Genomic DNA, 5,669 nt, shown 5'->3' on the forward strand with positions numbered 1-5,669 from the left:
GATAATATTTTTTGCTGTAACATGTTGGTCATGGTGTCCAAAAGTCAGTGGCGAGAGCTTGTCATCAAAAGGCACTTTCCTTCTTCCTACTCTAAGATGTGTTTCATGAGCCAGGATAATGTTTGTAAGGGATGGTAGTAAACAAAAACAAAAACAAAAACACACCCCAAAACATTTGAAATCAGCTCCTCGAGAGTGAGGCAAAACATGATTTGGGTGGGGCAAGAGAGAAACAACTAAAACAGATAAGGGGATAATTAGTCCATTTACTAGAAGATTTCAGCATCTGTACATGGAGAGCGAAAATGGATCGTACAGGGGACTGACTTGAGATTGCAATTGTTAGCGATGTAGCCATTTAACTCGATAATCATTGCCAGTTATCTCTGGGGAACTGTTAGGAGTACAGTCAAATTTTATTTTCTCTCCTGGATCGCTTGATTTCTTTCCTAATAAAAGAACAATTAATGTGCAAACCTGGCCTGGATTCTGTTTCAGCAACAATCACAAACACATTCACGATGAAAGCAGACTATTTTCTTGGGTAAAAACCCAGTCCCTTTCTCCTCCCTTCAGTTTCTTCTTGCTTATCCCTCGCACAGCACTTGCAGGCTCCTGGCTGCCAGTGGAGACGGAGTCTGGAGTCTGCTGCAGTCGTGTAACTGTCACCTTTCAGAGCCATGATCACAGGACATTACAGCATTGTTCCTTTAAGCACGGGATACTCCCATGACTCTCTGACAGCATGTTGCTGTGGAAACAAGAGCAGTGGTGTGTCGGCGGTGGGTCCTTCATAAATATTTATTGATGATGATGAAGAGAAGGCAACTATGTTGGGGACTGGGGAGTTTAACTCAGGGAGGCAGCCTGACTGAGAGAAATGAGTAAGAGCTTTGGTGTGTGAAGTCATCGGTTTGAATCCCACTCTGTCTCTTTCTAGCTATGCCAGCCTGGGAAAGTCATTTACTTCTCTGATGCCCGGGTTCTCATCTGTAAAGTAAGGATAACTGTAGCTGCCTCACTGGATTTTGTGAAGACTAAACAAGATGATGTATGCGGAATGAGTAGTAGGCTGGTGCACAGTAGTACTTTAGCCTAAAGGAAAGCCTTGTCTGTTACTTGCCTTGGCATTGGCATTGGTGTGTGGACACAGGTCAAGGGGGCATTGATGTTAAGCTCAGTTATGAATGGAAAATTAGGTGGCTGGGTTTTGGTGATGATTTTTAGTTCTTTTTTTTGGGGGGGGAGGGGATGTGAGGGACTTGATTCCCTGCAACTGCTTTTAGAAAGTGATTTAGTACAAAACGGCTGACACGATACATTTGGCCACTCAGGAGTTCACATAGGGAATGTTTAGTTTTAAACATTTAGTTCTAAGTGAGAACTGATAAAAACCCAGATGGCTACACATTGTAACAGGAGAGTATTTGGGAATATCTTTTCTCCCTTCCTACCCCCTCCATCATACACTCTTCCTTGCCTCAGGGCTCTGTCCTCTGCTCCATTTCCTTGTTTTACCTAATCTAGAAATCAAGTACATGGAGCTCTGGAGCAGGGAGGGTGGGAGATGTTTTGTGCTCTTGATAAAGAAGCAAAGAATAAGTAAACATATAGAGGTCCGTGGCATTCCAATAAATAAAAAAGCTATGAGATTATTGAAAACAAACCATGTCGGACAAGTGTAATAGCATTTGCAAGCACATTACGGAATTGGGGCTGGGAGGCAGTACCATGTAGATATTAGAAACCAGAGTGTCTCATGAAATTTTATAAAATGGATTCAAGTTGGTTTGGAGAGGAAGAAAACCATGGCTTGGTCTTTCTCACCCCCCAGCCCCCCTCCTACTAGATTAATAACAACCAGATGCAGTGGTGGTTGCTAGTGCTATGTTCAGTTGGCCAGGGGGACAAGCTGGAGTCCTGGGATTTTGCATTTGATGTGGGCTTGCTGGATGCTCTTATTTGCCTGAATGGTGGGGAAATAAAGATGATAATTCCACTTATTTATTATTGGTAAGAGTGGCAGATTCTAAAGATGATGCAGAGGGACCCAGGGAGTATGCCAGGCATAGATCCCAAGTAACCTTCTAGAAGTCAACTGGGAAAAATGGACATTCACGTGTCACAAAGGAAGACTAGTGAAAGGGTGAGGAGCCATTGAGGAATGGCGATCATTTGGCCGGTTTTATCCCAAAATGTCAGTGTTATTTCTCTTGGCCTACCCTGTTGTCTACACAGGGAAGAGCTGCTCAGAAGCCTTACCAGGTCCACTGCCAGACTGGTGGGTAACTAAGAAACTGAAGGTGACTAATGAATCCAAGTCCACAGTGTTACAGACTTAATTTTTTTCACATCAGAGTCAGGCTGCTGAAAAATGTTTGACACACACACAGCCACCGGTGCATGAGTGGAACACAGATCTGAAGTCTTTCCAGTTTCTCAAATATTCAATCTCAAATTTTTAGTTGATTCTGGAGGGAATAAAAAAATGGTGATGTCAGTTTGGCAGTTTCTTTAGAAAGTTTAACATACACGTATGTATACTGTAGGATCCAGCAAGTCCACTTCTAGGAATATACTCAACAGAAACAGAAACATACGTCCACACAAAGATACATACATGAATGTCCACAGCAGTGTCCTTCATAGAAGACCCCAAACTGGGAACAGTCCAAATGTCCATCAACCGGGAATCCATCGAATGGAATACTACTAACAATTAAAAGGAATAGATAGGAATACTGATATATGTTACCACACTGATGAATCTCAAAACATGCTAGGCAAAAGTAGCCAGGCGCAAAAGAGTATATACTACATGAAATATTCAGAAAAGGCAAATCTAGGGCTGGCTGTGTGGCTCAGTTGGTTAAGTGTCTGACTCTTGATTTCGGTTCAGGTCATGATCTCGTGGTTTGTGAGACTGAGTCCTGTGTTGGGCTCTGTGCTGACAGTGCAGAACCTGCTTGGGATTCTCTGTCTCCCTCTCTTTCTGCCTCTTCCCCACCCCTCCTCAAAAAAGAAGAAAAACCAAAAAGAACCAAAAAGGAATATTCAAAAAAGGCAAATCTATAGAGACAGAAAACAGGTGAGTAGTTCCCTGGAGCTGGCGGTGGGAGCAGAGGTTTATAGCAAGTGGGCACAAGAGAATATTTTAGAGTGATGGAAAGATTTGAAAACTGGAAGGAGGTGGTGGTTTGTAACTCTATAAATCCTGGCTCCCTGCTTTTGATATGAACTGATAACAACGGGGAGAGGCAGAGGGAGAGGGAGAGAGAGAATCCCAAGCAGGTTCCACTTTATTTCTGCATCTGTAAACTGGGCACACCAGTGCCTCGAAGAGCCAGAGATAACTCCTGTAAATTGTCAAGCTAGGTGCCTGGCACAAAACAAACACCCAATAAATGGCATTGCTGTCACTTATCCCTTGCCAGTTACTAATCCACAAATAGTTTTTTGTATGAGTTATTTGCAAGACATTATTTTTGTTTTTTTTCCTCCTCTTTTCTCCTCTTTAGACTGAATTAAATCAATGAGCTAACGTGTCTTCCCTGTCTTCAATTTGGCGAAAACGAAAAAGTTTTAGACTATGAAGTTTTGACAGGATCTGAGCAGTTAGGTGGCTTTGTTCACTGTTGAGTAGTGAATATGGAAACAGCTTTTTTTTTTTTTTTTGAGTGCTAATTTTATTAAAATTAAAGACGTGAATAGTTTGTACGTGGAGTATTTTGGCAGGGTATGGATTGGTGGGGGGGGAGAGGACAGACCATTCATTTTTTTTCTTTCTCATTAAGCCAAGGAGGTAGAAATTGAACAGAAGAGTAGATGCTCTTGTATCAGGAGCAGATACAACATGTTTTTGGACCTTTAGCTTCCTAACAGGGTGAACCACCGCTAGGAATGAGAAAAGAGCTCTCCATACCTGTGTTTTTACCCCCTGCCTTTATAGGGGGCCTCCCTCAACACCCCAGGAGAAGCGCACACTGGCAGCCCATATGCTGCTCTTGAAAAGATGTTTACTAACTTTGAAGTTCGCTCAGCCTTACTTAGCTGGTCCTCTTCCAGGGTAGGACACTGCTTTGTCATTCACATTCCCAGCTTCAGCTTCCCGGGACCCTAAAGAGCATGTTTCCTCTCAGATCACCTTGACTTTGTGTTACTCCCCTTTTATCCCAGTGGTTCTGAAACTGATTATGAGATCACAAAACCAGTTCTCTTGGTCCTCCCAAAGCTCATGGTGGGTGGTTACATATGCATTCTTTAAGGGTCATGTCTTTGTCTCTTTGGAACCAAGCATGAATTAATGGATTCATGTCAGTGGGAGAACTTTTGAAAGAGAGCTTAATGTTTGATCATCAGGAATGAGTGCCCTTGGATGGTCCGGACTTGCTCTAATTGACTGTAATTATGACTTTTGGTTTTGCTGCTCAAATGGTCCCAGGTTGGTCCAAAGAGCCCCTTTCAACCAGTTCTTTCTCCATACTTTCAGATGTCTTTGAGAGCGTCCTTATTTTTCTGTGACAATGAGGACCAGGCTCATCTCTAAGTTTTTTTGTCCTAAACATGCAGTCAGTTATTTATTTATTCCTTTTTATTTATTTATTAGCTCCTTTTTGTGGAGATAATCAGAACCTGAGATGCACATTGTGGTGTTTTATTTGAACACTGGAAGAGAACAGAATAAAACAGGGATTGGTGGTAATGTTAGGGATAGAAGGAGAAAGATATTTTAAACTGCATGCATTTATGATCACTTATCTCTTTGATTTTCTAAAGGTCGATTTGAGCATGAGGACCTATTAATCTAATTAAAAATAATTCTGTCGTTATGCTGTGTGCTTAGAGTGTAGCCTAGAAGCTGATGTCACAGCTTCTTTTTTTCTTAAGCATCTTGGAACTGGCCCCTGAGTGCCTGGGTCCGGATGAACTCACCTGTCAGTGTTTCTTGGGTACCAACTTTGTGAAAAGAAAAAAAAAAGAAACAAACCCCATTTGTTTAGGTCTCACCCTAAGGGAACCATGTTAGTTATCTATTACTGGGTAACAAGTTATATCCCTGAACTTGGTGGCTTTATTTCCCCACCATTTCTTGGAGTCAGGAATCTGGGTGTGGCTTAGCTGGGTTCTCTGGCTTTGGATCTGCCAGCAGGCTGCAAACAGGTTGTTGTCTGGGGCTGCAGTCCGCTCAGCTGGAATGGAGAAGGCTCTGCTTCAGGCCTCACTTAGCATGGTTGTGGGAGAGTTCAGTGCCTCAGGGGCTGATGGAGTGAGGGGCTCAGTCCCTCAGGAACTATTGGCTAGGGGCTGCTCTGGCTTCCTCGCCATGTGGGTCTCCCCCCATCGTGACATGGTGGCCGGCTCCATCACTGAGCAATTGAGAGGACGGGAGAGTGTGAGCAAGATGGAAGCCAGGTTTTATAACCCAGTTTTGGAACTGACATCCGTCACTTTTGCCATCCTCTGTGTGTCAGATGTAAGTCACAAGGTCTCTCCTTCTTGTAAGGGGGTGGATCTCATTTGGGCTTGAAGGAAGTGGGGGCCATTGGGAGCTGTTTTGGGAGCTGTCTACTACATGAACCTCAAAAAATAGACAGGTGTGGGAAACCTTATATCTTGGAAAAAATAAAAATATAACTATGTTCAAATCTTTTCATTCTTTTTATTATTCG

At 42.9% G+C, this 5,669-nt stretch overlaps 1 long non-coding RNA gene across 3 annotated transcripts; it reads right to left on the minus strand.

Annotated features, from left to right (window-relative positions):
• Positions 1–213: 213 nt before the first annotated feature.
• LOC144243746 (uncharacterized) lies at positions 214–4,131 on the minus strand. 3 transcript variants are annotated; one of them, XR_013338753.1, is made up of 4 exons: positions 4,047–4,131; positions 2,621–2,709; positions 2,263–2,471; positions 214–751 (listed from the first exon to the last, which is right to left on the minus strand). It is a non-coding gene; the product is annotated as an uncharacterized LOC144243746 (long non-coding RNA). The 3 variants fall into 3 exon arrangements; XR_013338751.1 differs by having other exon boundaries at positions 2,621–2,712; positions 4,025–4,131; XR_013338752.1 differs by lacking the exon at positions 4,047–4,131 and adding an exon at positions 3,923–3,984 and having other exon boundaries at positions 2,621–2,712.
• Between the last annotated feature and the right edge of the window lie 1,538 nt (positions 4,132–5,669).

The sequence above is a fragment of the Crocuta crocuta genome, unplaced genomic scaffold, assembly GCF_008692635.1.
Source record: "Crocuta crocuta isolate KB4526 unplaced genomic scaffold, BGI_CrCroc_1.0 scaffold248, whole genome shotgun sequence".
In the NCBI taxonomy this organism is placed as follows: domain Eukaryota; kingdom Metazoa; phylum Chordata; class Mammalia; order Carnivora; family Hyaenidae; genus Crocuta; species Crocuta crocuta.